This window comes from Vicia villosa, linkage group LG3, assembly GCF_029867415.1.
Source record: "Vicia villosa cultivar HV-30 ecotype Madison, WI linkage group LG3, Vvil1.0, whole genome shotgun sequence".
Taxonomy (NCBI): domain Eukaryota; kingdom Viridiplantae; phylum Streptophyta; class Magnoliopsida; order Fabales; family Fabaceae; genus Vicia; species Vicia villosa.
Window position 1 is genome coordinate 65,068,753 of NC_081182.1, and position 13,102 is coordinate 65,081,854.

Below are 13,102 nucleotides of genomic sequence, written 5' to 3' on the forward strand. Positions count from 1 at the left end.
ATCCACGGAGAAAAACGGGAAACACGAGTGAAACGGTGAGGTGTTGTGTGATTGGTTTTGGTTCTTGTATTTGTGCTGAATCTTGAACAAAATCGAAACAGAATCACATTTTTTAATTCTGCGGGTATTGGGAAACATCGTGTTTTGTGAGATCTGAGTGACTTGCACAAGGTTGAGGGTGAACGGAAACGGCAGCATGAGTACCAAACTTCTAGTGTTCGATGGTAAGAACTGGAATCATTGGAAGATTCAGATGCGTGTGTTGTTTGGCGCTCAAGATGTTCTTGATCTCATCAACAATGGTTATGTCTTAGTTGCACTTCTAGAAGATGCAACTGATGCGCAGAGAAATGTTTAGTGTGACCTAAGGAAAAAAGATCAGAAGGTGTTGTTCTTCATCCATCAGTGTGGATGTGAACGTGTTTGAGAAAATAGTTGATTCGATGACACCGAAGAAGGCATGGGACACACTGGTTAGATGTTATGGTGGTGACGCATCAGTGAAGAAGGTGAAGCTTCAGTCCCTGAGAAAGCAGTATGAGAATCTCAGCATGAAGAACAACGAGAAGGTATCTGAGTACATCTCCAGAGTGATTCTAACCACTAATGAGATGAAAGCTTGTGGTGAAACCCTTTATGAACAAGTAATCATAGAGAAGGTATTGAGGTCTCTTACTCCTCAATTTGATTACATTGTTGTAGCAATTGAACATTCTAAAGATCTGGACACCATGAGAATAGAAGAGCTGCAAAGCAGTCTAGAGACGCAAGAGTTGCGTCTGATTGAAAGAACTTCTGAGAGGGAAGTTGAACAAGATCTGAAAGTTTCTTTTGTCAAGAAGGACCAGAAGCAGAAAAGACATGGTAAGTCTCATAAGTCAGAAGTCTTCTATTCTTATGAGGAGAAACATCAAAAGGGAAAGGAGAATTATGGCAAGAGAATGGTTCAATGTTACTATTGTAATAGGTTTGGCCACTTTGCTAAAGATTGTTGGTCAAACAAAGAAGAAGCAAAGATAGCCATAGAAGATTCTGATGATGAACCTGTGTTATTAATGGCTTATGAATTTGATGAGGAACCTGTGAGATTTTCTTTTTCTAATTGTGAAAGGGAAGAAGAATATTCTGAACAAGGAGTGCTTGAATATGAGTCAGAATCAAAAGATGACTTTGAAGATTCTGAAGATGAGTCAGAAGATGACTTTGAAACTAAAGACAAGTCAGAATCCGAAGGTGATTTTGAGTCTGAAGGAGAATCAGAAGATGAGTCAAAGTCTGAAGAAGATTCTGCTTCTAAAGATAAATCAGAACCTGAAGATTCTGAAGATGATTTAGAACTTAAAAGTTTTGAAGGTGAGTCAGATTCAGAAGATGAAGAATCCTCTAGAGACTCTTAAGATGAGTCAGATGGTGAATCTGATTCTGATCCAGATTCTGATGATGGTCCAAAATCTGGTGGTGATCATGCTTCTAGAAGGGAAAACTATGAAGACATAGGTTCTAGAGGATAAGCTTCAGGAGATTATCATATTTTTGGTGGTAATCATGACTTTGAAGGTGGACCCCCTAAAGAAGGAGCTTCTGAAGGTAGTCCAGCCTTTGACGCTGGTCATGACTCTAGAGTTGGAACTTCTGAAGAAAGAGCTTCTAAAGGTGATATTTTGAAGGCGGTCCCTTAACAAAGGTGTAGCTTCTTGTGGTAGTTGAGCTTTTGAAGAATGTCCAAAAGGAGATACGGTTATAGAATCAGAAGTAAATTCTGAACAAGTCGGTCTTGAAGAAGCTCTCAAGAAGAAAGTGTGGCTTAATTCCATGAAAGAAGAACTTGAGGCTATAGAAAGAAACAAGTCTTGGGAGTTAACTGAGCTTCCAAAGGAGAATAAAGCCATCAGCTTCAGATGTGTTTTTCAAGGAGAAAACTATTTTTCTAAATGGAGTTGAACACTGTAGCAACTAGAAGCAACTTGCAGATGTTTTGACGAAGGATGTCAAGAATGAACACTTTATTCATTTGAGGGATGAAATTGGTGTAACACATTATATCAAAAAGTCATATTTATTCTGGGGCTTTGCCCTTCATGTAACAAAAAAATGTCATATTTATTCCACATTCATTGATTTCTCTTTATCAGTAGTTGTAACACTCTTGCTAAGGTGTACTTCTCCCATTATGACATCTAGACCTTTTGATAGCTTTCTCTATCCTATGAAATTCTTACTATCAAAAATCAAGTTCTAGATTGTTATATACTTCATTGTCAATCATGGAATGTATTCAAAGTGGAGTATTTGCATACTCATCAACTATATAGAAACACTTATATTAATATACATCTCTATGAATAATACATTTTTTTACAAACCTTTCACCTCAACCAATTAAAAACTGAGGTCAAATGAACTAAAACGCATCATTTTAATTTCTTAAAATTGAATCTTATTCCTCGATTTTGAAGAAAATCAACAGAAAATGTAGTTTAGGATTTGAGCTTTGATTTCTAACTCCTGCAACTTCGTGATTTAATTAGAACCAAAATGGCGCACTTATTTTATAAATCATCTTATCCCTCAGTTTTCTATAAAACCGACATGAAATATTGATTAATATTTTATTTAATTAAATTGAACTCAGCCTTTACCTCATATCTTGTATCTCAGTTTTTTTTCTAAAAACTAAGATATAAAATTTAAGCAATATTTTATTCTGATATCAAAATTTTAAGTCACATTCAATTTTCATTATTTGATCTCATAAAATTTTTGCACCCTAGCGAACGAAAGAAACAACATTCTTCATCTTCTCCGCCTAACAAACTGAAACATTATTCTCCATCTTCTCGGATAAGGAAACTTGAACCTCAAACAAACACTTTTCTTTGACTCTCTCATCACATTTTCAGTATGTGAAGTTTTCTCCATAATTGTACCAGTAATATTGTTGATGTTGATGTTGTTGTTGTTATGGTTTGAGACTTGGGGTATCATATTGTGTTGTTTTTAAGGTATTTGTAGTTGTTTTTTTTATTATTGTAAGACTCCATATAATATAAATCTAGAATAATATCATACACAATGTTAATTGGTACCAGTACAACATAAGTTCTTAACGGCATCATTTATATATACATGTCCAAAATTTACAATGCATCATATGGCTCATGATATACAAAAGGACAAAAAAACACGTTGAAGTCCCTTGAAAATACGTTGAATTTCCTAGAAAATACGTTTAAGTTCCTAGAAAACACGCACCCACAATTCGCCCACACTAGCTTCAAACGCGCCTACGTTGAAAGGCAGCGGCCAACATAGAAAGGTAACGCGCCCGCGTTGAAAGGCATTGCGCCCGCGTTGTAGCTTTTTGGTGACATGTTTTTCAGCATCTTTGTAAGGAATAGAAAGGAGAAAATAGGGGTTCGACGACCAAGACCCGAAAGTGACATTTGGAGAGCGATTTTGGATCTTTTGGAGGCTATTAAAGCCATATGAGACCTCCTTCTTTAGTGATTTTTTATGTTATTCTCATCTAAGTTATTGGTATTGGTTAATTTCAGCATATGAAGCTAGATTCCACTAGGTTAGGTCAAATTTGATGATGAACATGTTTTTTACTTGATTATGGCATATGATCGATAATGTTAATGTTATTGTTCTGAACTATGGTTATTATTGAGTTAATAATAGTGCGCATTGCTTTTTGGTTGTTACAGCATGCGAATCGATATTGATAAATAGTGACTACTGACCCTAAGGCTATTATTTGAACTACTTTAAATGTTGAATTCTCTAAATGACTAGGGATAGTATGATTAGGAATTGTGACTAGGTGATTAACAAGCTTTGTTGCCTAATCTGACAGGACAATTGGCCTGAGGGATCAGGGAGTTGACGCCTAGATTAGTGAGCTATACGCCAAGGAATTAGGTATAATGGTAAAGTTAGTTCGTCATGTAACTCTTTAGTCATCGCATGTCTATTAATGCGGCTCCCGGTTGGAGCTAACTGCCACCTAACGTCTACATGTAAACCTCTAGTTAATCTCTTATCTATTAATGTGGCTCCCAGTTGGAGCTAACTGCCACCTAACGTTTACATGTAAACCTCTAGTTAATCTCTTATCTATTAATGCGGCTCCCGGTTGGAGCTAACTGCCACCTAACGTCTACTTAGAAACCTCTAGTTAATCTCTTATTTAGAAGGCTCATTTCATGGAGGCATGGGTATGTCTCCCTTTGAGGGAGAGTGATCCTCTTTAAATACGTTCTTAATGTCATCCTTATCTTCTTATCTTTTTTGAAGATGTCTATTAAGGTTTGGGAGAAAATAGTGAAGATTCAAAGGAGGTTTCTTTAGGAAGGAGTGAAAAGGGAATCCAAGATAGCCTAGGTTCATTGGTGGATCTCTATAAGCCTAAGAAGTTAGAGGTCTTAGGTGTTCGCGAACTTCGGTTGGTCAACTTGGCCCTCTTTGATAAGAGGAGGTGGCAACTGCTTTCTGGTGCTTCTCGTATTTGGCGTGATATTTTCACTTCCAAATATGGAGTAGCCTTTATGACTTCTATTATGGGCAGGAGAGCTAGTTGTCTTTGACTGGCCTCGCCTTGGTGGAGAGGGGTTTCCCTTCTAGAAGCTAGAGGTGTTGATTCTACTGACTGGTTCAGGGATGATATCTCCTTGAAAGTTGGTTTTGGTTTCCTTACCTCCTTCTAGGAGGATATTTGGATTAGGGACTATCCACTTCGTCTTAGATTCCCTAGAATTTTTCCGATTTTTGACCAGACTAATAAATTTATTGGGGATGTCGTAATGAGATGGGAGAGTTGAATTTGGGACCTCAAGTGGAGAAGACCTTTCCTCTTTGACTATGAATTAGATATTTTTACCGAGTTCCAATATGTGATTAGAAACTTCACCCCTTCTGTTGAAAGTGATGAGTAAATGTGGTGTGAGTCGAGTGATGGGGTTTATTCAGTGTCTTTTGTCAACTCCTGTCTGTTGGCCCGAGCGTTTCCTCTAGTTGCCAATTTTCTCCTGTAGAGTTAGTCATTCCAACTATTTGGTGTAGCTAGACCACTTCTAAAGTTATAGTTTTCTCTTGGCATCTTCTTTAGAAACATATTCTTATCAAAGATAACTTACTTAAGGGGAGAGTCCATTTGATCTCTAGGACTATTTCATGTACCTTCTGCTCATTACACATTTAGACAACCTCACATCTCAATGTGACATGTGAGGTTGCATCCTCAGTTTAGTATAGAATCTTTAGGTGGTTGGGGAGGTGTGTCGTTTTACCTAGAGATACCTTGGCCCTTTTTCATATGTTTATCCCTTCAAATGGAGGTCCTAGAATTAGAGGGGGGTTGAGGATGATTTGGCATGTCATAGTTTGGTAAATTTGAAAAACTCAAAATGGTATTGTTTTTCGAGATCTTCGGTGACATCAGAACACGTGGAAGACATTAACATCTTTTTGACATGAAAATGATATCTTGGTTGATCCGTAAAAAACTCATGTGCCTTCTAGGCCCGACTTAAAATTAATGTATATAAGTGCATCCAAAAATATACTAGGCGATTTTAAATTTTTATTGAATGCTTCTCCACCACTAAGGCTGAGAGTAGGGGTGGGAATAGGTCAGACCAAATAATAGGGGCCTACGGCCTAGCCTACACAGGCCAGACTTTTTTTTAAGTAGAAAAGGCCTAGGATTTTTTATAAGCATATTTAGTTAAAGCCTAAATAGGCTAGGCCGCAGGCAACAGAAAAAGCCTTTTAAACCTATCAGGCCGGCCTATTTAAATAAATATGAATAAATTTATTATTTTTATATTATATTTTATACTTTCTTTTAAAATACAAAATTAAAGTCTAGTTATCTTGAAGAACTTGTAAAAAAAAATTGAAAAAACCTTATGAATAATATCATAAGTGGTTTTCATAAGTTTTCTCAAATAATAATATCACAAAACTTATACTACTATGTAAGCTCACATAAATCGATGTAAACAAACATTTAATCTTATTGTAATTTTGATTCTCTAGTATAATTAAACATTAGTTGAATTACGTATTTACATATGTTCAAATAATATAGGCTTTTTAAGCAGTCTAATAGGTTAATCAGATCTTTGAAAATGTCAGGCTCAGACTGAAAAATAAGCCTATGATAGACCACATGCCAGACTTATGCTTTGAGTTTTTTGGTAGGCCAAACTCAGACTTAGCAAAGTCCAGCTCGGTCCAACCTATTCTCATCCCTGGCATAGGAGAAGTAATTCTCTAATTAAATATATTGAGTTATATTCTACTCCCTCTGTCCCAAAATAAGTGTTTTTTTGTCTCAAAATAATAGTCTCTTTACTTTTCCAATGCAATATTAACTGACTTTTACTAACTTTACCCCTTATCTACACTTTTTTCAAGTCATGTCAATATATAACAATCAATAGTAATTAAGGGTAATTTTGTAAAAATGTTATCTTTATTGATTCAATCATTACTTTTCTTAATCTGTGTGTAAATGACCTTAAACGACATTTATTTTGAGACGGAGGGAGTAAATGAAAATGTTAACTTAATGGAAAGGATCCTAAGACCATCTCCAATGGTGCAACCCATTTTTTAGTTTTTTATGGGTCCCACTAGTCATATCATCTTAAAACATTTTATTTAATTTTTATTTTATTGGTGTAATTATAATGGGTCCCACAACTTTACCTCATAAAGTAATTTGATTGGGTACCACAATTTAGATATGTCATCAACTTCTCTACCCATCACAAAAAAATGGGTAGTGTACCTTCCACCAATCAGATGACATCATTTAATGTTTATGTATTTAATTATTTATTATATAGATTAATTGTTTGATATTTTCAATGCAATTTACACTAAAGGTAACCTTACCCAACTTTTTGAGTTGGGTAAATAAGAATTCACCAACATTTAAATAAGTCATCAAGAGTTTAACTTGATACTGAATTCAAAAACATAAACAACATTTAAATAAGTCTTCTAGAGTTTAACTTGAAACTGAATAACATAAACAACATCTAAATAAGTCTTCTAGAGTTTAACTTGAATCCAAATAGCAACATACATTTAACATCGTGTTTTCTAATACTTGAGACCAAAGTCATACATGAAACTTTTTAACCAGAATCAAACTTCTTTGTCATTGGGACATTCCAAGCTCGCTGCAACCCATTTATCTTCACCAATAGGTACAATTGTAATCCCCTCAGGAAATTTAATATTTGGAAAACTTGTGTACACCCTGTACCTGTTACCAAGTAAGTAACTACTTGGATTTGTATTTGAAGTCTTTCCCTTGTTCAACTCTGAAATCGATACAGGAGGGGGTTTGTTACGTGAAGATGAAGGGAACATGTTGTTTGTCTTTATTTTTTTGTTAGGAGGCAGTGGAAAAGAACCATTATGCATGCCTTCAGAGTAAACACAAAGTCATTAACATGTTCAATGATAAGTAAGATATGAATTTTGAATGAAGATGAAGAAGCAAACCTTCAGAATTGAGGATCTGCTTGGATTTAGCAATGTCTGATGTACGAGTTGATTGTATTGCCGGGTTTTCTTTGGTAGAGGAAGAAAAGGAAGCATACATATGAAGTCCACCTGTGTAGGACAATAATATTATCAAAGTATAATCATATTCATAAGTATATGTTGCATCTAAATTGCACAGAACATGTGATTTAAGGCCAAATTTGTTTGTGATCGGTATGAATGAACTTACACTCTTTTAAGGCAATGTAAGCAATCTTCGCAGCGTCATGTTCTGCCTGTTTTTTGGATCTAGATGCCTTTCCATGAAATTCAACACCCTCTACTTCCACAGTTGAGAAAAAAGTTGGCATATTTGAAGAACGAGACTCAGTAGTTTTATATGTTGGTTTGGATAAACCTTCTCTCTGTGTTAGTTCTAGCAGTAAACTCTTGGCTGGACAAGATTCATCCTGAATAAATAGAGTACAGAATCAAAATTCATTTAGAACTATATTAATGCAGATTGATAGACCATGAAGTGGATACTTGCCTTGTTAAACAAGTCAGCAGAAATTGGCAATTCCTTCAAAGCAACATTTGCAGCAGCCTCTTCTGCCTCTTTTATAGTGTTGAAAAATATTGGGCTGTCGAATGATTTTTCCCCAATGACAACAGTAGCCTTATAGCGAATGTCATGAGGTAGCCCCTCAGTTTTAATTGTACAAACAGGTGGGTCGAGATTGTTCTTTCGAGCATAGTTTTGCAACTGATGTTTGCTCGTCAAACAAGCTGACTCTTGATATTTGGCAGCTACAACTTCCTCTTTTGAACCATATTCATATGTTGGTTTTGAAGAGCCTGCAGGGAAGTCATGAATCACAAACATTAGAGTAAAATTGTATAAATATAAACAACATCTTCTACCATGTGAAGTTGGTGTAATTGTAACCCACTAGCTCCTATCATAATATTGTTTTCCTTATCTTTCAGTTACTGATAAGCACAATAGCAAAGGGAAAAGATACAGGAAAACTTTCTAACAAAAGCGATTTTAAAAGAAGTGATTCCAAACTTCAGAAAATTATGAATGAGTAAGAAACCTTCAATACTATTTTGTGTTTATTTATCATAAATAAATCACTTTTTTATGAAAAATATATCATTTCTACGGCAAGATTAAAAAAACATCTTTTTAAGGAAACAAAGCAAAATCAGAAAGAGAAAGAAGTAGAGTACCAAATGAAGGAGAAGAGAAATTGTGAAAAGCTTTCATAGCAGCTTGGTTTTGAGCTTCTATGAACGTATTGAAAGTATCAGAAGAGGTAAAAGTAACACCATTGACAAAAACAGAAGCCTTATAGTTTGGCTTGTGTTGAGGACCATCATACATGGCAGAGTATTTTGGCAAACTCCACTTTCTCTGGTGGCATAGCTGTTGTAGCTGTGTCTTGTACATATTTGCACTCTCACTCTTCCTTCTATTGCTACAATGTGAAGATAGAATGAAAATGAAAAGTAAAACCAATGTAAACTATATATATTACATATTGGTTAAAATTACATGATATGATATACGGTTACATGCAGAGAAAATTGCCTTGGGCGTGAAGGATCATGGAAATAAAAAGTACACTCATGCATTCCACAAGGGATGAAAGTACGCTCATGCAAAACTAAAGAGAACTGCAAATCATGATTATACTCATGCAGAAGTGAAGAGAACTACAAATCATGATAAATATTTAAAGTTTAACTATGAAATTTGTACACTTTTGGAATTAGTTGTGTAGCAGATAACACGTGTCATGATCCTGGATTTTTTTCACTATAGACATATAGTTAATTTCATTTAATATTCCTATATATTTAATTTTGTTTTATGAATAGCCCTAAACTAACTACTTCTAACTACACGTATTGTTATGAATAGGAGTATTTGGTGTAATTTCATCTAACTAACTTCATTGAATTGAAATGGTGGATACAAGCTCTTACTTATAGTACAAATAAAGTCTACCTATATACAGTGTACAATAACTTATTACAATCTCTAACTATTTTTTAATTTTCATTTTTGAAGTATGCCTTAAAGTATTGGTCGATGAAGAGAAAAAAAACATATTTTGACATTTGTCAAAAATTAGAAAATCAAAATGCAATTTCAAGTTTGACCGGTTTAGTTTGGGAGTCTGTTATTTGATGTTAGAATATTGGGTATATATTATTTGGAAATAGTCTAAATTAATATAAAATATATTATAAGATATTTATAATATTTTATTCTAATAATTAATAGATTGTGTTTTGGGCTTTGTATGTTCGATTTTAGTAATTATGTATCTTTTCCGTGTTTTAAAGTGTGACAATAGGGTTTATGTATCTTAGGTTTGAGTGATTCATATATTGCGAGTTGTAGAGGTTGGAAAACACTTCGTAGAAAATAGAAATTTTCTTTTAACTTATATGTAATCTCTTTTAACAACTTTTTAAGTATAGTGAATTGGAGAGTTGTTCTCTCCCCAAGAATAGATCGTTTGATCGAACTGGGTAAACAACCATTTCGTCTTTTTTCGCTTTATTGTGTTATATTTTCTATTTAGTGGTTATTATTAATGAAGGCCATTTATTTTTGTTGCTATTGTTCTTTGCCTCACATATCAAAGTATTTATTGAAATTGAACCTTGTCGTTATCCCCCATGGAGAAAAACAAAGATGCAATCAATTTTAATTCATAAGAACTGTATTGATGCTTTGAAATGTGAAGTATTGATACCCGCGGCGCTTACACACGCACAGAAGACTAAGATGGTGAATAAGGCCAGGAGTGCGATTATCTTGTGCCTCGGGAATAATGTTCTAAGAGAAGTCGCTAGGGAGCAAACTGCGGTTGTGATGTGGACAAAACTTGAATCATTTTATATGACCAAGTCTTTGGCTTACAGGTTGTGTTTAAAATAACAACTCTATTCATTCTGAATGGCGGAGAACAATCTATAGTGGAGCAGCTTATAGAATTTCACAAGATTATTAATGATCTTTAGAATATTGAAGTGAAGATTAATTATGAACACAAGGTTTTACTCTTGTTGAGTTCATTAACCAATCTTTTGAGTACTTTAAGGATGTTGTCCTTAAAAGAAGGTAATGTAATTATATTTATTATAATTAATATAATTATATTATATTATTATTATTAAAAAATCAAAAATAATATTAAATTATTTTTTAGTTAAAAGAAATTAAATTTATAATTTCAATAATACAAAACAATAATAATAATAATTCTTCGATTAAAATCTCCTTGTTCAAGATCTCTCCCTTTTATTTTTTTAAATTATGGTATTTGATTTTCGGACAGAGTAATTTAAGGAGATCAATCTCACCGCCTATTTGTGGGAGTCCTTTTAAAGTCAAAACAAAGTTTTGTATTGATTTGACCTAGTATAAGAATTATTTTCCCCTAGCAGAATTCAAACCTGAGACATTGAGAAGAGCACATTTTCAAAACTCAAGTCTTCACCACTAGATCGATCTTTGGGGTTACACACCAAAATTGAATAGACGTAAATAATTACGAGATAAATTACTGCTCACAACAGGAACACCTAGGGATGGAAATGAGTCGAGTAGAATCTCGGATCGACTCGTTCAAAATTGGTTCAGATCAAATCTCAGATCAAGTTTGACACGAACTTTTATTTAAGCTTTAACTCGACTCGTTAAAAATTCACGAACAACTCGGTTCGACTCGTTAGGTTCATCGTTAGGTTCAACTCTCTTGCTTCTCGGACTTAAAAGTCATTTTTAAAGACATTTTTTTATATAATTGACATTTTAAATTAATATTATTAAAAAAATATTAAAATAAAATAAAAATTATCATTTTGGAATTTAACTTTGTCTCAAAAATCTAGTAATTTAAAAATTACATAATTTATATAATGTTGATTTTTTTTATTTTTTTTTTTGTTTAGAAATATTTTTCTTATTTGAGAATATAAATTATCAATTAAAATTGCTAGATAAAAAATATAGGGTTAAGATTTAGAGTAAATCTTTAAACCTACTCTTAAAAATAATATAATTATTCTCTTATATAATCGAGTTGACTCATGAACCTAACGAGTCAAACTATGTATAGTTTAAGTTCAACTTATTTAGTTAACGAACTTAATTTTTTGCTCTTATTCACCTCATTATGTTCATGAACCTAATTCAAAGATTTAATTGTCTAACCGAGTTCTAAACTATTTTCGAGTTTATTCGATTCATTGTCAGTCCTAGGAAATAGAGGTGGGAATAGGTTGGACCGAGCTAGGCTTTGCCAAGCCTGGGCCTGGCTTGCTAAAAAATTCAAAGCCTAAGTCTGGCCTGTAGTCTATCGCAGGCCTATTTTTTTAGCCTGAGTCTGGCCTTTTTGAAGACCTGATTGGACTACTAGCCTACTTAAAAGAGCATTTCATTTAAACATTTGTAAATAAGTCATTCAACTAAAGTTTATATAGACTAACAAGTTAAAAAATCAATTAGACTAAATGTTTCTCTGTGTTGAATTATTTGAGTGTACCTACTAAAATACGTTTTGTGATACTATTTATTTGAGAGAACTTATGAAAGCAATTTATGTCATTGTTCGTAAGATTTTTTTCATCTTATTTTCACAATTTCTTCAAGATAATTAATATTTATTTTTAAATTTTAATTTAAAATACAAAATACAATATAATATTAATAATATTATTCATGTTTATTTAACTAGGCCTTCCTGATAGGCTTAAAAAGCTTTTTATATGGCATGTGGCCTAGTCTTTTTAGCTAAATAGGCTTATAAAAAAAACTAGGCTTTTTCTATTTAAAAAATGTCAGAAATGAGTCTGAGCCTGTGTAGATTAGACCGTAGACCTTTGTTAGTCGGCCTGACCTATTGCCACCCCTAGTAAGAACATCCATAATCACTATTCCATTAAATGAGTGCATCATAACTAGCAATAATTTTCCTATAAGTAATATAATTAGTTTTTCCTTTTATATTATACACAATTAAATAAAAGGTCCAACAATTATCCCCCTAAAAATATTTACCTTTTCCTTAAGGTGAGTGTTACCCATGTGTCAATTGGGGTCTCAGAAGAACTCAAACCCTTCTTATTTGGATTTGTCACCATATAGTTATCATTTTTTCTATATTATTCTCCAATAGCATGTTTGTTTGCACATACATGGCCAAGACTAATCTTCTCATCAAATCAGAAACTAAGGACCGGTTTATTTTGCCTTTTTTTTAAAATGATTTTTATAGTGTTATATAATTTTATTAAAAAAAAATTAAAAAAAAAATTTTTAGAAAAGTTTCAAATGAAAATTTTGTTTGAATAGTTATTCTTAAAATGTGATTTTAGGTATTTCATTTATTTGTGGGGAAAAAATTAAATATCAAAATTTTAAAAAATCACTTAATTTTGAAACTATTTCAAATAGATTTTCATAAAAATCATTTTTGAAATACAACTTTTTGAAAAAATTACGATTTTGACTAAGTTTTTATCTTTAATAATGTATATTTATGTTATAGGATGTCAAATTAGTGTTTAATTT

At 33.1% G+C, this 13,102-nt stretch overlaps 1 pseudogene; it reads right to left on the reverse strand.

Annotated features, from left to right (window-relative positions):
- Positions 1-7,161: 7,161 nt before the first annotated feature.
- On the reverse strand, positions 7,162-12,672 carry LOC131658231 (double-stranded RNA-binding protein 1-like; annotated as a pseudogene).
- Positions 12,673-13,102: the final 430 nt, after the last annotated feature.